The sequence below is a fragment of the Triturus cristatus genome, chromosome 8 (assembly GCF_964204655.1).
Source record: "Triturus cristatus chromosome 8, aTriCri1.1, whole genome shotgun sequence".
In the NCBI taxonomy this organism is placed as follows: domain Eukaryota; kingdom Metazoa; phylum Chordata; class Amphibia; order Caudata; family Salamandridae; genus Triturus; species Triturus cristatus.
This window is the reverse complement of record NC_140591.1, coordinates 295,873,961-295,897,028: the sequence shown is the minus strand read 5'-3', so window position 1 is coordinate 295,897,028 and position 23,068 is coordinate 295,873,961. Positions and strand designations below refer to the sequence as shown.

Sequence of the window (23,068 nt, the reverse complement as noted above, 5' to 3'; positions counted from 1 at the left end):
CAACTTGAACAGAAACTCTGGACCTTCGATATTCGACTACGGAAGAAGACTGAAGAATCTCCCTTGTGGCCAAGGAGTGGCCACCCTGTGCAAACAGGCACCATCAAGCGACCTGCCGTTTACTTTGCCTAAGTTCTACGAGGAACCGACTGCAGAGCCCGACCAGCGCCTTGACTTCCAGACTTCTCCGACCCTGATCCACATCCACAGCAAAGCTGAGATCCGTGGAGGCGACGAGAGACGTGGGACCGGCAACCTGGGAAAATTGGCTACTAGCTTCCAGCGCAGCTTCTGAGGCATCCTCGAAGTTGTGCTCTGGGGATTGAGAAGCCCCAACCCCGAGCACCATCTGCATCGAAGATCAGCCCTCCACACTCCACGAGTTCTGCGTGGGGCCCTTCTGCATTTTCCTGCTCTACGCGTCTGTCCGGTTGCTTGCCCTTTGGCTAGTAGCCTCTGTGACGATGAACGCTTAACTTTTCACCGCTGGTTTGGCTCCTCCAGACTGGCCCCTGCGTCCCTGTGAAAGAGAAGCACCTCAGGCCTTCCTGGTCTGCAACAGAAGCGAATCCTTCATCCTGCGTGGGTTGCACTTGCCAAGGCTTGTTGGGTCCGAACTCGACATCGACGCCACCAACAGCAAGAGCCCTCGTGGGACAGCTCGCCTCCTGGTTCTGGTCGTCCTCGACGCCTCCTGGTACCCGTGGCTGCTGAGACAAGCTTAATCTCTTCACCTGCATCTTCACGACATCGCCTGGTTCCTTCCTGGTTCCTTCCCGGCTCCTGGCTGGTGACCTAGACTCTGTCCTCTCTGCTTGCAGGTACCCTCCTTCTTGATTCCAATCTTGGGATCCACCGGACACTCTTCACTGACTGCCTGTCAGCATCTTTTCTTCAGGCATCCATAGGAGTCGACGGCGAAACCCGGCGCAAGTTCACACCTATGCACCCGCAGCCCGTGGGCTAGGTAAACTGAGTACTCCGGTGCTCACAAGGGTATTGACTATCCAAGGGTCTAGTTTCCAAGTCTCCAACTCCTAGCTCTTTCCAAAGTGTCCTAAAACTCTTTATTTCTAAACATTACTATTTCTATCGACTTTAACGCATTACGCGTGAGTGTTTCCACTCTGCACCTGAATCCCGTGGGCCTCCCACTTCCTAACCTTTGGTAGTATAGTGTAGCCCCAGCGATTCCCTAGGCCTAGGCCTATCCTGTGTCCGTGACAGTGGTTCTTATACCACTTACTTAGTATATGGTTTGCGTGGCCCCTAGGGCCTAACTGTATTACTTACCTGTGTGACTTAATGTATGCTTAAATAAGACTGTGTTGTACTTACCTCGAATCTCATAAAGAGTGCTGAGGGTTTGACTAGAATAAATACATTCTATTTTTATATAGATCTGTTGTGGTGTCCTTTCATTTGGTATTCAAGGGATTATATATGGTATAACAGCTGGCTTCACATGCCATTCAGAGTTTAGCCTAAGACTGTCCATGCTACCACTAGGATAGCTGGTCTATAAGGTTGACTTTACAACCAATCACCATAAGGGTTGTTTGGACTGATACAAGGTGTACACTAGAACTAGTGACATCATATATCAGGCCAACTTCTCACAAGGAGCACCTCTGCAAAGTAATGTTCTTTACAGCAACAATAACCTGCTCATACTTGGTAAGTCGACTGTTGGTCATGTTTTGAGTGTGAATGAGTGTCAGTAGGATCTCAACAGAATGGTGAACCATGACTGTCAGAGGGTAACCTATAATCATACCCTCAGATTGTTGAATGCTGACACCAACTGCGGCCCCCTCCTTTAGGCAACACAGCAGCACTGCGGCTAATAGATAAAGCGTGGCTGAAAAGTAAGCAGGTGACTTTACATGAGTTTGGGTTAGCAATGACAAAGAGCACTGTTCCCTCGCAGAGCAATACAAAATGAAAGGATCTCAAACATCTTTGAGTGTAAGACTCTGTAGAGGTGTAGCCACTAGGAAAAAGTTGGGAATCCACTGAACATACTGACTTCTCTCTGGAGTTTGGGAGGGTTCATTTGCAATATGGCAGATATTCTCTCTTAACACACTTTCCTTGATCCTTTCTCAGTGTTATCTCCTACATACAGAACTTATTTAGACAGTACTGCAATTTGGCTGGGAATACCTTATATCCATTCTCAGCTATGTGATTCAACAGAGCAATGGTATATTGGCCGCATGCCTCATGACTTGCTGATGCCGCTAACATGTTCTCGATAGTTTGGATCAAGACTGAGTTACATGGCAGCTTTAGGGTCTTCAGGTTCTTTTTCAAGGTCAGGTTGAATATTAAGGGGCTCTCTGTATAGTCACTCATGCACCTAGTGTGTATGAGTGGGCTCGGCACGTTTGTAAGCAGAGCTCTTATGGGTGGGAGTGCAGGGAGTATAAGTGAGGTAAAAATGCTTCTAGATCCTCCATTGATGGGTTTTATTCTATAGGGTCTAGGGCAAGATTAAAAGCAATCATATGCCATTTGGATGCAGTGTTCCAGGACATCTATAAGGTCGACATGTTTCAGCCGTTACTGCACTGAGGATGGCTGCCTAATACATTACACCAAGGTATGTAGTTAGATCATTCCAACTGGGTCCGGTAGAAGGGTACTCCCACAATGCTCTTGCTAGAGTACAGGTATTAGTGATAGATAGGAGTAACATTACTAACAGTTACATAACATTACTAACAATTGAATTGTTTGCGTTTTTCATCATTCTAACAATGCTTATAACAATGATGTGTCTCATCTGTCTAATAATTGCAGTTCATGTTTTACTTACAAGTATAAACTTTTGAAAATGTATTTTTGCATCTTTTCTTTGTAACACCTTGGGCATGCAAAAGAAGTGATAAATGAAAAGCTTAGATCTGTTTCCACTCATTCCTTGGGAATAAGAGTGGTCATGTTCAAAGTTGCCACCAGTATCAATAACCCTGGAGGTTTCAGAGTTTAGGTGCGGTACAATGAGCTAGCCGAACCAACATTTACTGATAATATAAGAAGACTCAGTCTCTGTATTATGAAGTTTTGTTGATCTAATATACAGTCCAAATAAATTTGTAGGAACCGTAGAACACTTCTCAGATATCGCACAAGGAAAGATTCTTCTCCACCAGCCACTCTTACGCGCAGGTGCTGAGATTTAAATCATGAAAACGTTACATCATCGACCTTCACACAGAGCTTAACAATAACAATACAGGTATAAAGTACGCATTGAATACTTGGCTCCTGAATAAGAAACGATTACGCCCAGCAGACAGAAATACATTTCATTTAATATGGTGTCTTTCAAATCAAGGCCCACAGTGACTATGGCTAACTTAACATGAACATCCTCTAACTATGGTTAACTGCTAGTGTAAGAGGCACACATTATGATTGATCTAAACGTGAAATTTCACATAGATCTATGTAAGCAATGATTATACTTGTTATGCATAAGCATGTCATTAAACACAAATGCGAAATAGTGACACTGCGTCACCACCCCTAAGCAGTATTTTTCTAGATTGTACTACTGAATATCGACGACAGAATATTGAATGACAAATTACCACAAGATAAGTGCATATATGGAAGTATAGATTTACAATTTCCAACTCCACATCTACATACCCTGAAGATATATGTACAGCATAGGTACAAATATGTGGTGCTAGGTTTAGAAAATCTAGACTTATTTACCTGTCAGTATTGTTTTTCAATACTCTGACCTCAATATTATGTCCCATCAATATTGTGGCTTCAATTTCAGAGTGCAGACTAACCCCTGCCAGTAAAAAATCTCTTACATTCAATCAGAGACGTTTAAGGGCCATTAGGAAGCCAGATAGCACATCAGGATGTTTATAAAGACAATTCGTATCATCTGAAACATTGATCCCCATTGAGATTAACCTATCCGGATGCTCAGAAAAATAATAGCCACCAAGAATTCTTTGTTATGGTTTAAGATTTACAGACAGGTTGAACGTACACAGAACAGAGAAACAAGAAAAGTACTGTCATCAGAACTGTTGTTCACTCATTAGAAATTCTGTGCCAGAGCTTCACTGAAAGGATAACACCAATCAGAATAATGTGCTAGTGAGACAATTACTCTCGGGATGTAGAAGAGGTGTGGCGCCACGGCCAGGGAGACTAACTCCGGAATCTGGGGTTCATGGTTTGATCCCCGGCGCCGGCGGCAGATTAGCCCAGCACCATGTGACTCTGGGCAATAGCTTGCTTAATCTTCCCGACAGCCCCCAGCGCCTAGAGACCCTTACGGGTGATTGTTCGCGCTTTACAAATGTAGGTATTATGTACAGACCAGACCGTGCATACAGTTAAATGAGCCACAAAGTATAGCTATGGAACATTGCATTGTGCAATAACTTGCTACAGAGTGTTTGACTAAACCGAAAATGAAAAGATTTTCTACAATGCTGGGTTCCACAACACAAGATCCATGCTTGTGCTGTGTGAAATTGTCTGCAAAGCTAGCCTGGAAGCAGGATTGGACTATGTGTAGGCTGTGGCAGGGAGCTCAACAGTATTCATACCTTGTGTGTTGTTATGAATAACACTATCTGTATTACTACGATTATTTTGCTCATGTGGCTAGAACCAATTTACGAAGCAAATAAAAGCTTTGAATGTAACGCAGCTCAAAATGAGCTGTCGACTCAGTCTTTATTTTTTAATGGGATAACCTCGCAGGTGACAGTGCACTTTACAAATACACACACCATAACTATGGCCACCTCCAATTTGTAATTGAGGACCATTATATGTCACCAAAGCAAATTTTACCCAGTGGGCTCTTTGAGCATCTGCTAACCCTATTGGCTAGGTGTTTGTGTTTCGCCTCCAACATACACCAGGTTGGTACGTAAAGTTTGTGGATCATTCAGATGATGCAGTCCTGGAAGCAGCCAACTTCTCCCCTTGGAATTTTTTATTCAATGTGTCCTCAAAGTGTATTTTTTTTTGTCCTAAATATTAAGACACTCCAGTGTGTTTTATGCACCAGCTAGTTCTTAATTCTGTAATTAGTTTTGTTCCTAGCGCCAGGATCCCCTTTTATATATGTTTAATAAATATAACAGTAATTATAATGAAGTCTGCGTATTCCATAATTTGTGACCCCTGATGTCATTAGGATTACAATTTGAAGCACTTGGCAATAATTAGAATTTTTTACTGCAGATATAAGTGCAATTCTGGAAGGGTTTGAATTTGTGTTTGAAACTGCTTGTTGGGTGCCTCAAGACATTTCTGTAAAAACAAATGGATCCATTGAGGCATTATTTAAGATTTCTTGATATATTGGTAAAATGCTGTGTCAAATGTGTTAATTTATGTGCAGTTATAATGAGCATATACATCAAAATGGCATCCTCATTAATGTAAGTCTACCAGAAGCGCTACGGGGATCTGCCCCACGCTTACTTGGAGTGGAGCTTGGTGTTGCTTGATTTTATGAATGGTAGCCTGAAATGTTTCTGCAGTGCTCACTAAGCAATATTCCTATAGAGAATATCAACGCCAATAATATTAAGATAGAAGAATATCAAGGACAGAATTTCAAGGGACAAATTATCGAAAGATACGTGCATATAGGCAAGTATAGACTTCCTATTTCAAACTCCACATCTCTGTGCCTTGAAGATATATGTACCGCATAGGAACATATATGTGAGGTACGTACGATATAGAAAAACTAGACTTTCTTAATTATCTGTTAACAGATTAAGCATACAGTTCACTGAGCTCCAAAGTATAACCCTGGAATATTGCATGGTGCAATTAAGTGCTAAAGAGTGTTCGACTAAAATTAAAAGTTTTAAGATACTTACAATGTAATACTCAATAGGCCATCTACTGCCTGAAAGTATTTAGAGAAACCTGAAGATGGGTATAATACTTGTAATTTCTCCGATCTGCAATTATATATTTTGTATGTATAGAGCCCTATAAACCTCTGATCAGGCTAATAACCAGACCCGGGGTTTGTTCTTGAGTGTACAAACTCATGCAACACTCTACACTTCAGGGTATATTTACTACCATTTCACGCAATGCAGGGCAGCAAGCAAAGTTGCTGCGCTGCGTGAAATGGAGAGAGCAGAAATGAGCCATATCTACTTAGATATGGTGCACTACTGCTCCCTTCTTTCGCTGGTGCACTCGAGGCTGCCTAGAGCCAACGAAGGAACCCTTGTGTCTTGCTTCAAGGGAGCCTGTGTTATGAACAGTAATGCATTATGCAGGAAGGGGTATCGTCCTGCAAAAAAATCTCTAAAGGCATTTTCCATTTTCTATGTGTTATGCAGAATGAATTCCACGTAGAAAAAGATAGTAACAAGGAGAAATAAAGCTATTTCTCCTATTTACGCCTGCCTCTGGGAGCCGCACCATTTTGACGCAATCCCAGTTTTACTGACCCTTGCAAATCTGGCACTGCATCAAAATCCATGGGTGGATGCGTGAGAACACCTGTGCTCCACCCATGGAATGCCACCCTGACACAAAGTAACATAATTTCAGTATGAACTTGACCAAACAAACTGATCATTCTCTACACAGTAAGACCTCAAGGGTGGTATTTTATAAAAAGAATATACGTAACAAATATAATGAAATGTAAATATAATTTCTTAAAGGAAAAGGAATTAAACGAGTAATCATAACAATGACAAATAGCACATAAAGTTTGACCTATGGGCAGTACTTCTGCAGGAGGGAACTATATGAACTTGGCACATAATGATTATAAATTGCAAGTCCTCATGTAGTGTCACTATTGAATATCAGTTATAAGTGTATCAGTATATGGTTTCTTTTGTTTCATTTGAGAGGAACATTCACAAAATAGACAATACATTTTTTTTCTGGCAACTGGTAATACTTGGTGGAAAATGGAAAGTTAATAACAAGGTTGTGAGGCAATAACAGTTGTAGATAACAGTCATCTGTGACTGGTTCAATACTGAGTATGAGACAGACTGATCACAGTGCAGGGTTTAAGGTAGAAGAATTGCAGCAAGGTGAGCAATACAGCTGTTCAGTTGTAGTGATTTTGGTGCAGTTCAAGAAAACATCAACTGGTACAGCTATATTTGATGCATAATACTATAATCTTGGATGAGATGGATCTGCGAGAGTGCTGTGCAGGGTCTGGAGGATTGGTAGGCTACTCTTCCTATCGTTGTCGGTCAGTGTGAAACCAGATTCACATTTTTTCAACTTTAATTACTCTAAGATTGCTAAGTGGCAGTACGGAGGGACATACAGATCACAGGTCTAGGTGACTGAAGTATATAAGGGTCTAGGTCTGAGGCAGAATCATCCCACAATAGCCGCTGTGCTTGAAAATGGAGGCCCTGATTTGGAGTTGCTCAGTCAGTGGCTCGGCTCCTTGGGTGTGATGGTGCTCAAAAAGGGTTCTGCACAGGCTCTTCACGCAGTGGGGTTGAGTAGTTTCATTTCCCTAAATGTCGGAAATAGAATTGGGCCAGGTTCATTGTATTTAATCTATAAATAGAATTGATTCCAATGTGATGGCAACCAGATCAGAGGTCCAAAGACCAAAGGTGTATTGTATAAAGGTCTAGGGCTGAGGCAGAAACGTTCCACAATGCCCTCAGCTTTTAAAAATTGAGGCCCTGATTTGCGTTGTGGAGTCAGTGACTCCACTCCTTGGGTGTGATGCTGTTGGGAGAGAGTTCTGTAGTAGCTGATAATGCAGGGAAGGGAAGTTGAGCAGTCGCATTCTCCCATAGGCTGAGGTAGTGTGGGTTCAGAATCAGGGTTTATAACTATAAATATGGATTGTATAAGGGTCTATGGCAGAGGCAGGATTCTCTCACATTGGGCGCTACTGAGGGAGATGGAGGGCCTGGTTGGGTTGCCGTGTCAGTCAATCCGCTCCTTGTATGTGATGGTGCTGGAAGGTACTGCAGTGGCTGGTAATTTAGAATGTTTGAGTCGTCCCATCATGCTATAGGTTGAAAGTATAATGGGACAGGTTCATGATTTCTAAAAAAAAAACTTTATTTATTACTTTTCAACACAAACTGAGCGGTCATATACAGAATCCTTCAAGACAATCTCCATTGACTTGTTTACATTTGACACATTAGAGCCCCGGTCACATAGCACAGGTAAATACACCTTACATTTTTCATGGCTTAGTAGTAGACACAGCATCATATACAGCTAGGGAGACATGCGCACCTGCGCTTACATACTATCGTCACCATCTGTCTCAGCAGCCTGATCACTTTCTCTCCTAGTTAAGTTCAACAATTCTCTGTATAACTCTCTCCAAGTTGCTATATCCTCATCCAACCTTTCGTCCCTGCGTCAAGCTTTCATATGTAGTTCCTCCGCCAGGGACCACTCCCCCACGTCTCTCAACCAGTTTGCAAAAGAGGGAGTCCGCTCCCCCATCCAGCAAATGGCAACCCTCCGTTTAGCTAATACCAGCGCCAGCTGCAATAACTTGTTGGCCATTTTCCTCTTCTTACGATGTGGCACCAGCCCTAGAAGGCACTGTTCAGGCTTCGCCTCCAACGCTATTCCCACCCTTCCACGTAGCCGGGCCACTACCTCAAGCCAATCCTGATGCACTTCCGAACATTCCCACGCCAAATGCATAAACCCAGCATGAGTTCCTTGACATCTAGGACATTCATGTGAACGGGAGGCATCAATACGATGGAGTCTCACTGGGTCATATACACCCGCTGCAGGAAATTATAGTGCAGCAACTTGAACCGGGCATTGCAGGACACCTTGCGGGTTAGTGTACATACTCTGGCCCAGTCCCTCTCCAGCAACGGTGCCTGCAAGTCTTCATCCCAAACATCCCATACCCTACGCGCCAAAGACACCGGGGCCGATTCACAGAACTAACTTAGGACAAAATCCTAAACTTACTACTTTTGGTATTCACAGAAGTTAGGAGTTTGACTTAAGACAAACTTAAGACAGACTTAAGACAGACTTAAGACAGACTTAAGACAAACTTAAGACAAACTTAAGACAGACTTAAGACAGACTTAAGACAGACTTAAGACAGACTTAAGACAGACTTAAGACAGACTTAAGACAAACTTAAGACAAACTTAAGACAAAATCCTAACTTAAGTCTGTCTTAAGTCAGTCTTAAGTCTGTCTTAAGTCTGTCTTAAGTCAGTCTTAAGTCTGTCTTAAGTCGGTCTTAAGTCTGTCTGAAGTCTGTCTTAAGTCAGTCTTAAGTCTGTCTTAAGTCGGTCTTAAGTTTGTCTTAAGTCTGTCTTAAGTCTGTCTTAAGTTTGTCTTAAGACAAACTTAAGACAAAACCCTAACTTCTGTGAATACCAAAAGTAGTAAGTTTAGGATTTTGTCTTAAGTTAGTTCTGTGAATCGGGCCCACCGAGTCCGCCCTCATAGCCTCATATAACAAGGACACCAGACTGCACCCTCCTCCACACGTTAACAAAATGTCCAAGGTCTCAGTGGTCCGGGGCATATCCGGATATGTGGGCCATGTCATCTTAGCCACTTCCATTAGACCAGCATATTGGAGATATTGTCCCTGACCCAAACTGAATCCTTCACATGCCTGCTCACATGTAAGGTAGGTATCATTGATATATAGATCAGCCAACACCCTGCAGCCGCCCTCGGTCCATGCCTGGAAAGACATGTTGTCCGCTATCCTGCGCACAGGGACCAGCTGCCAAACTGATAATTCCGGGTGAAAGGCAGCCCGCCCCAGCACTCATTCCATGAATTTCTGCCATATATAGGCCGTTTGTCTAACAATGTAAGGCACCTCCGTGCTCACCCCCACACCCTCCATCAAGAGCATAGGTAGATCCTCTGGCCACAATCGCCCAGCTAACAAACACTTTTCCCAATGGTCACCCTCATCCAGGCACTGCACCGCATACTGTAGGTGTGTCGCATAGTAATAAAGATCAAATCTGGGTACTCCAAGACCACCCCCCTCGTACAGTTTCTGGAGCACACGCAGTGCAACTCTACAACACTTCCCTGCACAAAGCAGGGTCACCAGAAGCGAATTCAGTTGTTGAAACATGTTAATAGGAGTCGGGCACAGTGCGTTCTGCAAGGCATATAAGCATCTCAGCAGCATCACCATCTTTGCCACCGCCAGTCTTCCCATTAAGGACAGCGGCAGCGTATTCCAGAACTCTACCGAGTGCCTAAGAAACTTCACCACCCTGCTCATGTTCAGCTGGAGCAGCCGAGCCTCACCATGAGCCACCTGCACCCCTAGATATCTGAAGTGAGCCGTCTCCCAGAGCGAACACCAAGGATTTACGTCTATTTATGTGCAGTCCTGAGTAAGTTGCGAACCTATCCATCAGCCTCAGCAGGTGTGGTATTGCTTCACGGGGGGATGTAACATAAAACAATGCATCATCCGCATAGAGTGAGATAAGATGCGTAGTACTCTGCCCAATTTATATGCCCCAGTGGCCCAGTTCCTGTCTTGTCCATATTGCCATAGGCTTAATGGCCAGAGCAAACAGCAGCGGCGACTGTGGGCACACCTGTCACGTCCCTCACCCCAACAACCACTCCGCCGATCTGGTTTGACCCATTTGCACACACACAGACGGGTTTGTATATAGTATTTTAACCCATCTGCAAAACCGCGGGCCAATCCCCAACTTCCCAAGTATTTCGAGCAGGTACCCCGAATCCACCGTGTCAAACGCCTTCTCAAGGTCGATGGACACCAACACCATCTCCCCAGGGGCTCCCTGCGTCTCATGCAAGACATGCGCCAGCCTCCTTATATTCACTGACGTACTACGGCCCGGGATAAAGCCGCACTGGTCCTCGTGGATCAGATGGGACACATATGGACCCAACCGCTTGGCTAGCACTTCACATTAAAGTTTTACATCTGAATTGATCATCGTCAGGGGTCGGTACACCGCCGGGTCCTGTATATCGCCACGTAACTTTGGAATTAGACGAATTTCACCCTGACGCATCATAGGGGGCAACATTCAACTCCCATTAAAAGTTTGCAATAGCGGCCGGGTCAGTATCGTAGAATGTGCTTGGTAATACTCAATGGGTAACCCATCCCCTCCCGGAGCGTTGGCCCTGGGTATGTCGGCTATCACCTCCCTGAGCTCCTCCTCAGTTAGCTGCGTATCCAGCTCCACCAGGGGGTCAGCCCTATACACAGACTGCAGGTGCTGCCGGAATACCTCTAGCATAGTAGCCCGAGAATAAACCAGCTCGCCCGACTGTGCTTGAATACTAGTGACCCTGGTGCGGGGGGGGGGGGGGGGGGGGGGGGGGGGTGGGTTGGGGGGACTGTTCCCTTCGCAATATCCAGGCCAATAACCGCGATATTTCATAAGGGTATATTTATCCAGCCTATCCTAGGTGTCTACAACCTGTTCCCGTAGTGCACGCTCCCGTTTCTGAGTCACTTTGCCCTTGTGACCCTGACTGAAGTTCTGCCAACGTTTCCTCCCTGTCCTGCTGTTCAGATAACAATTGCCTCCGGACGCCATAAGTCAGCCCCATCGCCGCCCCTCTAACCACAGCATTCATCGCATCCCACTCATGTGCTCTAGTGCTAGCAGTGGCCCAATTAAGGGATACATACTCCGTTAATGCACTCGAGATTGCCTCCTTACCAATTGGATCCTCCATAATATCAGCGGGGAGCTGCCATCAACGAGGGCCCTGCTCCACCGTCGCCCACCGCACCGCGCAACACACCGGTGCATGATCTGACAAAAAAAGCACCAGATGTGCAACCTCCGCCGCCATAAATGCCGGATGCCCTGTCGCTACTACCATATCTAGATGACTGTGTCTATTGTAAGTGGGTGAAAAACAGGTAAAAACATTCTGGGTCAGGTGGTACTCCCTCCAAACATCCCGGATGCCTAAGTCACTCATTAGATTTTGCAGCTGCTTAGTCATACGCAGCTTGGTACCCCTTCGAGGGGGGCATCTATCCAATTCCGGATCCACCACACAATTAAAGTCACCCACCACAAAAGTGGAGTATCCAAGTCCACAGTAGTCAAATCCTGTAGGGCCACAAAGAAATTTGGGTCATCAATAATAGGGGCATAGGGGTTTAATATACTGATGTCATTACCATCCAACTTACCCCGCAATAGCACGTAACGACCCTCTACATCTGCTTTGGCACATTGTAGTGTAAACAGGGCCCCAGGTGCCACTCAAACACGCCCCTGCCATAAGTAGAATACAACAAGTGGAACACCTGCCCCCTCCATTTTTTAAAGGACCCTGGGCCGTTTAGTACAGGTGCCTAAACCCCTAACATTCCAACTGATGAACTTTACTACGTCTGCCATAATCATACATTCGCATTTTCTGTCTGGCAACACGCAGGGCTCAGCTCTCTTCTGCAATGACTCGCTCTTGGGCGCAACCCCACAACCATTCACACAAGAACAACTAAACCAATGAAAACCCCACCTCCCCCCACCCACGGACAATACTCGACTACCATCACAGGCGATTTTGCCCACCCTCTGCTCGTGCCAGGATGTGCACAGCATCCCACTAAGCCCAACTGGGGCAACAGGAAAACATCGTACCCCCCCGCCCGCAGCCCGCGATTACAGATCTATGATCTTGCAACCATATTGAGATACACCCGCTGTATATATGCTTAGTCCAGAAAAGAACCCTCCCTGAGGCCCCATCATGCCCACAGATAGCGCTATACTCCCCCCCCCCAAGATCCCAATGCAGCAAACACCACCAGACAGCATTACCAACTCCTACGTAGCAGATCTGTAACGACAAGTAATGTTGTAGTCCAGCAGGCAATATTTAGTCACTGTTGCTGGCCTCTCCAGGAAGGTCCTACATCAAAGTCTCAGGCACAACGTCTATCGTTGAGGGCAGAGTCTGATCCCGCATATCCTGTCCGGTGGAAGCAGCTCCCAGCAATTTGACCTCCGCAGCACTCTCCACAAGGGAACCTGACTGCAGTTGTTCCGTCGTCCCCCACCGTTATCCTCTGCTGTGACATCTCTGGTGGGGTCTGCAAGTCTATTCGAATCTGCTGCCATTGTCGGTCTCCTTCCGGCCACGTCCCCCATCGTTGCTTCTGACCCCTTGCTTCCCCAGGTGGCAGGCCATCACCACGGATCTCCAACCACTCCCAGACGGCTTATGGGGAGTTAAAGAATTGCGCCTTGCCCCCCGAGATCACCTTCAGCTCGGCTGGATACAGGAGCATATATTGCACGTTCATGTCTCGCAGCTTGCGCTTCACGCCCAGGAAGGATTTGCGGAGTTCCTGAACCTGCTTAGTGTAATCCGGGTAGATAGTCACTTTACTATTTTCATACTGAAGATTCTGGTGCTCCCTCGCCGCACGCAGGATGCAGTCTCTATCCCGATAGTTGAGGATTTTAGCTATGATAGCTCGTGGCTGCGCTCCCGGAGGAGGGGGAGGGACGAGTACCCTGTGCGCTCTCTCAATCCCAAACACATCCGACAGGCCCTCAGGGCACAGCTGGGTACAAATCCAACCCTCAAGGAACTGCTCGGGCACACCCAGTTCTGCCCGTTTCGGAATTCCCATCACTCAAATATTGCTGCGTCTCGCCCTCCCCTCCGCCTCTTAAGCACGATTTTCCAGTGCTTTTGTGACCACAGTCATCTGCACAACCTGCTGCTTGAAGGTGACCACCTCTCCTTGTAATTCTGCAATTTCCCCTTCTGCGCTCGTGACCTTATCAGCTACCTTCCAGAGATCTGCACGCAGGAGGTTCACATCCACAGAGACAGTGTCAATCCTATCTTCCAATGCCTTCCCGGAGCCTTGTATGGCTGCCATGAGTTCCGCCCTGGTGGGCTCCGGGCTCTTCCCTCCAGAATCCCATTCTGTCCCTAAAGTCTGTCTGGTCAGGCACTGGGGTACTGCGTGATAGTGTTCGGCCCAGTCGTCTTCTGAGGCTTATCTTTGCCCATTGCAGCCCCTGGCACAGAGTCCACACTCTTCCACTAGCGCGACACATGCACAATAGAGCCTCCTCAGTGGGGGTTCACTAGTCACTCCAGGCCAGTAGGCACAACAAAACACAATTGCAGCAATCCAGGGATGCAGCATGCACTGGCCTCCCCCTTCGGTGCAGCGCCCGACTTACGAATTACTTACCTTTGGTAACGATGTATCTGATCGAGGCGATTCTAGCCGCAGATTCCTTCACGTAGAATTATCCCCAGACGTGAGACTGGATCCGGAAACTTTTTGCCACCGCATCCCTGAGCGCCAGGGGGCGGGACGACACCACACGACTCCGCCTAGGCGTCGTCTGCGTACGTGACATCAGCGAGGTCACATAAGCCCCACGCCGGCGCGCCTACGTCAGTTTTCTTCTGAGAACGTTTTCGCGCAGCAACGTGGAGCCACCAGGCAAACTGTGGGAGCAGGGGAACAGTGTGCGAAAGAGTAGAAACAAAGAATGGAGACAAGCGACACCATAAGGAGCGGTGCAACACTGCACCCTCGAAATGCAGGGGCGGAATAAAGAACAGAGCAGAGCCCTGAGCAGCCACCCTGCGCAGCATGTAAACTACCTTCCCACCACCTCCCCCGGAGACAGGGAACATATATAAAGGCAGGACACCTGTAGCAGGCCTACAACCCAACCCAGAAATAGGGAAGGGGAGCCAGCCCCAGAACAGACAGGACAACAACAACAACCCTCCAAGCCACCCCGGCACAGAGGGCAACCATCCTCCAAGGAACAAGGTGACCCCCTGACAGAGGACGGCAGAGGGGAAGGGACCCCCAGCAGCAAGAGGAAGGGAGGGAGGACAGAGATTGAAGGCAAAACCCCTCCCCAAACCTGGAGCAGCCTGAGTAGCGGGGCACAGGGGCACCATAACCCCATCCTCCAGAGAGGGGAGGAGGGAACAGCAACAAGGCTGACCAACCCGCCAAGAGCAAAGGAATGCACTCACAAGAGACACAGCCCCCCACCAGAAGGCGAGTGCCGAGACTAACCCACGGGTCCTCGCAGAACGGGGAGGAAGGGCGGGCCGTGAAGGAATCTGCGGCTAGAATCGTCTCTACCAGATACATCGATACCGAAGGTAAGTAACTCATACATCCGATAGAGACTACTAGCCGCAGATTCCTTCCCGTAGAATAGATACCATAGCAATACCCACGGGGAAGGAGGGTCTGCGAAAGGACCCCCCAGCCATAACAGGACAGAGGGTCATACAGGGGACCAGACCTGCGGACCGGGCAATAACCCGGCCCCTCCCAGGCAAGAGGAGCCCCCCACAAGCAGAACACCACCGACCCCAGAGGGATGGGGGAAGAAGAAAAAAGGGGGGGGGTGGCCTACACACTCACGATAGAGGAACCAAGGTCCAGGCCAGAGAGGCCGAAGTACCCCACACCCCTTCAAGGCAATAAGCTGCCCTCCAAAGCCAGGGGGAGAGCCCAGAGGGCCCAAGGAAACGAGGGAAAAGAAGGCTAAGCCACACCAGATGGAAGGCCACAGGCCAACCAGAGCGGCGCTAACAGAGAAGCCGCCAGAACAGAAAAAGTAGCCCAGGGCCCCAGGAAGACCGAGTGGGCAACACCTGACAAGGGAGGGCACAGAATTATCCCAAGCAGGGAGAAGAGGAAAGGGCCGAACACAACCTCACGAGGGGTCACGCACACACCCGCAAGAAGCAAAGCAACATACAGAAACGACATGGAGAACAGGCACCAAAGGGCCACCAGAACCCCCCAGCAGAGCGAACGCTGTATAACAGCTACCACTACCCCACATAGGGTACGCTAAGTCCCAGGACATGGGAACCCTCTTTGGAAGAACTTCCGCAACAGAGGAAAAACAAAAGAGCCACATGGAAAACACCCCGCGAACGGCTTGACAATCAGCCCAAAGAAAAACAGAAGGCCTAAACTGTGGGCCAAGTCTGCGTAACAGTTCTAGCAAGAAACACAGCGAACAAGGGCCGTCCAGCAGCCAACATTGCCAAAGTCCCCACAAGGATGACTCAATGGCCAGAAAACACACTCCACCGCAAGAGCGACCGTCCCAAGAAGGACCAGACAGCTCAAATCCTCAATCACTGAGGAGGAGGAGGAGGAGGACTATAAGGGGGAGGAGGAGGACGGAGCCCAGCCAGGAACCTTTGGATGGTGGTGTCAGCATGGAACAACAGGCTACCATCAAACGGGAGATCAATGAGCCGTTCCCGAATATTTTCGGGGAAGACGCCGTCCCGAAGCCAAGCATGGCGACGGAGAGCGACTGAGGAAGCCATGGTCCAGCCCAGTACCCCCGAGATGTTCAGAGCGGAGTGAAGGATAAACGCCGCCAGCTCTCGGCCATCCAACGCATGACGCCGTAAGTCCACCTGAACAGTCTCCTGAGAAGCCGCGGACCCCAAAGACTCAACCGAGTCCCACAGACAAGAGGAGGCCCTAGCCAGGACACACAATGTGTTCAGGGCCCGCAGGGCCGCGCTGGTCGAGGCAAACATGTTGCGCCCCCAAGAGTCCAGCCAGCGGGCCTCCCGTGGGGGCGGAGTCAACAGCGGCGGCAGGGAGGGAAAGGCAGTCTGCAAAAGAGGACTGTCGACAGAGGGGTGGAGGGAAAGACACGCAGGGTCATGCGGCGCCGGAAGGTGCCAGTGTAGACGGTGCAGAGGCACTGGATCCCCTGAGGCAGGACGCCCCCAAGCCCCCGTAAGGGACGAAAGGAGCAAACCCTCACAGGGAAGCAAGATCTCCCTTCCACCAGAGCCCTGGTGGAGAACCTCCAAGAGATGATCCATCGGAAAATGAGCAATCGGGTCACCCATTCGCAGAATATCCACAGCCGTGGACACCGAGTGAGCTAAGGCCGCACCCACCTCTGTAGGGCCCCGGGGCGGAGAAAGCAGCTCCGCTGTGGGTGACGGCTGCAGACTAAGGCAGCCATCCCCCAAGCCAAGTGGCACGTGCAGGGGCCAGACCTGGAAGGTAGGAGGAGCCGAGGAATGGGGGACCTGCCACTCCTTCGGCGAACACCACGGCCTCAGAAACGGAAGGGAGCCCCCCTTCGACGATGCCGGTGAAAAAGACACCACTCGGCGGCCAGCTTCCGGGGAGAACGACACCAATATGCAGGCAGCCTCCGGAGAAGAGGGTACATCCGAAGAAGAATCCGCAACTCGACGCCTGTCAGGGGCCAAAGAGTCTGCCGCCTGAGGCAGAGCGGTAACGCCAGCCTGTGTCGAAGGAGACGGTGGATAGGGCTCCTTGAAGTCACACTGCGCCGGGGACCGGAGCGGGGCCGGAGTCGCAGTGGACAAGGGGTGGCGTTGGAATAGCGCCGACTCGACCTCCGCCGAGGCAGCTGCCTGCGTGGAGGGACGAGAAGGACCAGGGGAGTGACACGAAGCCCTCCGCCAGCCTTGGCCCAGTATACGACAGAGGTGGTCCGGCGAGCCATGCGGCGCCGCCAGGGCCGACCCAACCTCCGGCTTGCCCTCCGACGAGGCAGCCACCTGCGTGGAGGGACGAGAAAGTCCCGGAGGAGGGCGAGGGGTTCGCGCCCAACCTCGACCCGTAGCGGCGTCACCTCGGCCTTAGACACCTTGTCAAGGGACCGAGAGGGGCTCAGGGATGCAACCCGAGCCCCGGCGACCTAACGCGACACCACAGAGACACCCGCGGGAGTTTACGGTGAGGCAGAGATGCCGTGGTGTGAAGGAGGGACCCCAGAGGAGTCGCACCCCAACAGCACCACATCCTCCAAGCCTGGATCCGACCCAGTCAGCGCCGGGGCCTGAGCCACTGGCAGCACCGCGCAAGGCCCCGCGCAAGGCAAGGGAACTGCTGATGCCCCAGGAGGGGAAGGAGGAGGAGGAGACGCCTGCGAGGGCTGTAAAGCCGCCGCGTATGTCTCCATCTGGACTCTCGACGCTCCATCACCAGGAAACGGTGGGTAGGAGGACACGCGGGGCCGCATCACCTGCGGAGAGTCCACGCCCCCGGCAGGCCGAAACACCCGGCCCCCGGGGACAAACTGCGACACTTACCCACTGGTGAGCGATCCTCTCGCGACATCATGGAAGGGCGATGACTATGACCACGACCGTTTCTGATGCCGTCTGCCAAGGCTGATCGAGGGGAGGAGATCGACCTGGAGAGACGCGCCGAGAGAAGTTTCATTCGGCGCTTCCGCCGCGACTTCGGCTTCAACTGTTGGCACGCCTCACAATCCGCGGTGCCGTGATCCTCCCCCAAACACCACATACAAATGTGATGAGGGTCCGTCGCCGACATAAGACGCCCACACGACGTGCAAGCTTTAAAGCCCAAAGGCATTCGCACACTGTTCCACCAAGAGAAAGACAATGATGAAGAAAAAAGGGCCCGAAACAGGCCCGTAGCAAGACCGGATCCGCATTGCACGCAGAAAAGGAAAAAACTGACGTAGGTGCGCCGGGGTGGGGCTTATGCGACCTCGCTGACGTCACGTACGCGGACGACGCCTAGGCAGAGTCGCGAGGTGGCGCCCCGCCCCCTTGCACGCAGGGATGCTGTGGCAAAAAGTTTCCGGATCCCGTCTCAAGCCTGGGGATAATTCTACAGGAAGGAATCTGCGGCTAATAGTCTCTATCAGATGCCAGTTCCATGGCCGTCCTGAGCACAAGCGCAGCGATGCACATCAGGTACGACAGTCCACAGAGACACTGCGCATGGGTGGGCAGCAGAACAAACAATAAGTAACAAAGCTGTTCCTAAGAGGGTAGGGGGAAGGGGTATCATGTATGAAGATATCTGTTATGGATATTGGAGCCCTCACACAGCCATCGGGATATTGTGAATCACATAACCCTCCGGATGTAATGTAACATCATCGGGCTGCTCCTACGTCGAGTCGGCTGGTGCAATACCCGACGGGCTCTTGTTTAGAGAGCACTCTTATGGAGATCTTCTATATCCACGATAGCCGATTGTTCAACTGTAACGAGTGTGGGGCTTGGTGAAAGTGTAGATGAATGTTAAAAAGGGGAGAGAGTACTATCTGAATAATTTTATTACGATGTCTCCTCGCCTGATTAAAAATATGAGGTAAAGTAATAGTAGCTCAGATCTATGTTCTGGGTTAACTATACTACCTCGTCTTGGTCAACATGTTTCTCACTATTGTAGAGCTGTACTCCAGTGATTCGTCAGGACCATGAAATTCTATCTACAAGTCTATCCAGGAGAATCAAGTGATAGACAACTGGCGTTAGTATAAAACTGGTGTTATTACCTGCTCCTCGGTCTACCTGTATGGAAGGTTGGAGACCAAGAAAAGTGTTAAAAACGCTCATTCATAAGACAGTTGTCATACATGGTGCTGGTGGAACGTGCATTTGCATTCAAAGTGCACTTATGTGTAGGGAGGGGGGGGAATAGTTAAAAAACACACACAAAACCACGTGAAGTGATCACTCTAGGGAGTACTACATCAGAACTAGTTGGACTTACCCTATCTACTCCATAGAATAAACCTCAGCAGTTCCTGGTAGGCTTGCGCAAGGAGTTCCTTGCGTTCTGTGATGGTGTATAGGAGCAGTATTAAATGGGAGAGGTTAGGTCAATACAAAACTCCAGGGTCATTAACACCCCTTCTCTTGAATATTTGCTGATTCATAGCTAAATTCGAAACGGTAAAGGTAAGTATATATACATAGTGAGCTCTAGGGTTACTAAAAATCCTGCACCTCGATTCCTATCAATCACATGTTCTAATACGGGGCTGTAGTCTAGTATAAACTGAACTGTACAAGCACGTTACATGAGCATGGCTATACTATACCACGGGACAATGGGAGCACATCTCTATAACGTACCCGGAGTGCTACTTAGTTAATTCCCGTATGTGTGTGTAAGCATGAGTTGGCCTTGAAGTGTGTGGAGTAGTGAACCGGAAAAATACAACGGTTTGCTCGCGCCATGGAGGCGTGTCGCCAGTCGGTCTAACCGACGCTGTCAGGCACTCGGCGGGGGTAGTGACGAGGTCATCACTGTTTTGCGAGACAAGGCGTCTCGATCCACAAGCGTAATGTCCGTGGGAGGGCATGCTTATAGTTGGACAACAACGGCGTGATCGTGTGAAAAACCAAGTATGCATAAACCAGGTGGATATCGGTATGCAAAGTCTGCAATATATGAACCGTGAAGGGTCGAAACAGTAAGACAAAGATATAAGGGTTTTCTACTTACTGACACGCCGAGTCCGTGTCGCTCATAGACCTACCCCGCTCTACCAGGACTGGGGGGTGAAGGACTGTGAGCTCGTGAGAGTTTAAAGCCGAGCCGGCGTGACAGTCAGATGAATCTAGAACGTGAACTTCCCTCAAAGCAACGGCTCACTTGGCCGCCATGTTGGATTTCCTACGAGGAACCTTATTGTTTGTGCGGTTACTCTGTGAAACTCACGTCACTTCTGAGGGGACCAGAGTAGTAGGGGAGATCTTAGATTCTCTGAAGGTGAATACATTCGTCGGCGGCACTCATAGAAGCGGCTAACTTGGCCGCCATGTTGGGTGTCCTACGAGGAACCAAATGTGTGTGTGGTTCCTGTATAAATGTTGCATCACTTCTGAGGTGGCCAGAATTATGTGGGAGATCTTAGAATTCCTGGAGGTTACCTAATCTGGTCCGTGGGGTGGATTGCCGTACTCTAAATAGTCCAGTGGGCAATATAAAAAAGTAAACAGACTGACTAGATTTAAAATTATGCGTACACCACGCGTATGTCGAGACAGTAGGATATTGTCTCTATATTCTGCTAGAAGGTTAAGGCTTGTCAATATAAGTGTACAGCTCACTATATGGTTAAGCCTATTGAAAGTCATTGTCTAAGCCATGTTTTGTCATTCAGTGTGGCTTGCAGGAAAGTGTAGTACAATGTAGTGGTTGAGCTACCTATGTGCTAGGTGGCAAGAAAGTTGGCCTTGAAAATACGTTTATCCTAACTTTCAAGGGGGCTTTAAGGAACTCCATGGGATGGCGTCATTGAGTCCTGAGTTATCTGTGCAGCAGAACACTCACAGTCAGCGCAGTTCACAGGTTGGTTCCTCTTGCTACACTTATCCTTAGATCCCATGTTTCGTGGCGCTGCCTCTCACATGAGCCCCAAGTACCTGCCAGAAGCCCTGCAGCGAATTTGGCACAGTGCTGTGAAGGCCCTCAGCCCCCGACGTCCAGCAGCACCCAGGTCCCCAGGAACAAGAATGGGGAGGGTTGGTGGGGGGGCGACGGACAGCAGCCCCCTCCCCTACTCACACACAGCCCCACAAACCAGCACGCCTTATCTTCAATCCCTCAGCTCCAAGGGGGGTGAGGCGGCACTGCAGCAGGACCTGCAAGTTGGTGTCTCTGCAGCCCCCAGCCCCTACAGTCCATCCACATCCAGGCTTCCCAGCATGAAGGAGGGGGGGGGGGAGGTTGGGGGCAATGAACAGCAACCCACTCATCCTGCACACCACCCCCAGAGTCCAGAAGGCCCAGAACCAGCCTCATAAGTCCAGGAGAAAGGAGGCACTCAGGGCAGTCGTGATTCCCTGGCTCCCCAGCCGATCCCAGAGCGGACCGCTCCACACCTATAGGCCCCGACAGGGGTGGGGGGGGGAGAGAGCCGCGTACACTCCAAGCCCACTCACCGTCCCGGCAGGGGGCCCGAAGCGCACCCCGCTTCGCCGCACGCCGATCTCCAACAGCGCGTCACAGGGGCTCTCACACAGCCAGCCGTGGCTCATGAGAAGTCCGCCTCACCGTAGACCCCTGGGCAGCCCGCTCCCCAAACACGGAGCGCGCTGCACCCAGCAGTCAGGATCTCGGCTCCACCGTCTGCAACCAGTGGCAATCAGGCGGCCAGAAGGCACCAATCGGCCGCGCCCACACATCCGGAGGCCCGATCACCCCGGGGAGGCTACTCAATACCGCAGGTCTCTCCCTGTAGGCCCGGACGTCACTGCGCAGTTCGGATTCCGATGGCAGGCCGGCCTCAGTTCCTCTGGGATAGACCAACGGGTCTCGAGGGGACTTCCCTATGCTTTCCCCACATCATCAGGGCTATGTTTTCCGCGGGGAATCAAAGAGCATTCAAGGATTTGTGGGCGGATGGACGAAGAGCTAAGGAGGCTCACGTCCCGTCAGCCACGATGCTTGGCCACGCCCCCAAGATCATGATTTATAATCTATAAATACACTGAGACTGCACTATGAAATCAGAGAGCCAGAAAAATCACAGTGCCAAATGCGACCAAAATAGATTGAAGATCTAGCCCTGAGGCTGTGTCTAACCCACAATGGTCACTTTACTTGCAGAGGGAGTGCATGATTGGGGCTAGCTGAGATGCTTTCTCCCCTCAATGTATGCAATGCTGCTGGGAGAGTGCTGTACTGGTGCTGATGATTTGACAGTCGATGACTATCCCCACAGCTGTGGTCACCAACTAAAGTGAGGCTAGTATCAGTGTGTCTGCCTTAAATAAGTTTTGATTGCAGGCTGTAGTTGCTAGAAATGGATGGATCTCAGTTAATAATTAGCACCAAAGTGGATTGAATGAGGTACTAGGGCTGAGGCAGAATCATCTCATTATATCCGCATCTCTTGAAGATGGAGACCCTGATTGGCTTTGCTGAGTCAGTCGTTTCGCTCCTTTGGATATGATTGAATGAGGCTCTAGGAATTAGCCTGTGTCTAAAACACAATGGTCACTTTTTTGAGGGGGACTGATTCATCTTGATGTGTTAGTTTCTCTTCCCTTGTATGCAATGGTGCTGGGCAAGTGCTGTGCAGGTGTATAAAGTTTGGGATTGGGAACTCACCCTGCTGTGGTTGTCAGGTAGTGTGAGAACAAAATCTTTGGTTTTCAACCTTAAATATAGATTCCGAGATTCCGGGGGGGCGGGGGGGGGGGGGGGGGGGGGTTGAAAGTGGGGGCTGGGAGGGACATAATGATCTTAGGCCCAGATAAGTAAATG

The 23,068-nt window shown here is 49.5% G+C and overlaps 1 long non-coding RNA gene across 1 annotated transcript in view; it reads right to left on the bottom strand.

The window, feature by feature from the left end:
• Positions 1-22,260, bottom strand: part of LOC146802000 (uncharacterized) — a 140,553-nt gene extending 118,293 nt beyond the window's left edge. The window contains exon 1 of the long non-coding RNA XR_014967682.1: positions 21,742-22,260. This is a non-coding gene — a long non-coding RNA (uncharacterized LOC146802000). The remainder of the gene's footprint in view (positions 1-21,741) is intronic.
• Positions 22,261-23,068: the final 808 nt, after the last annotated feature.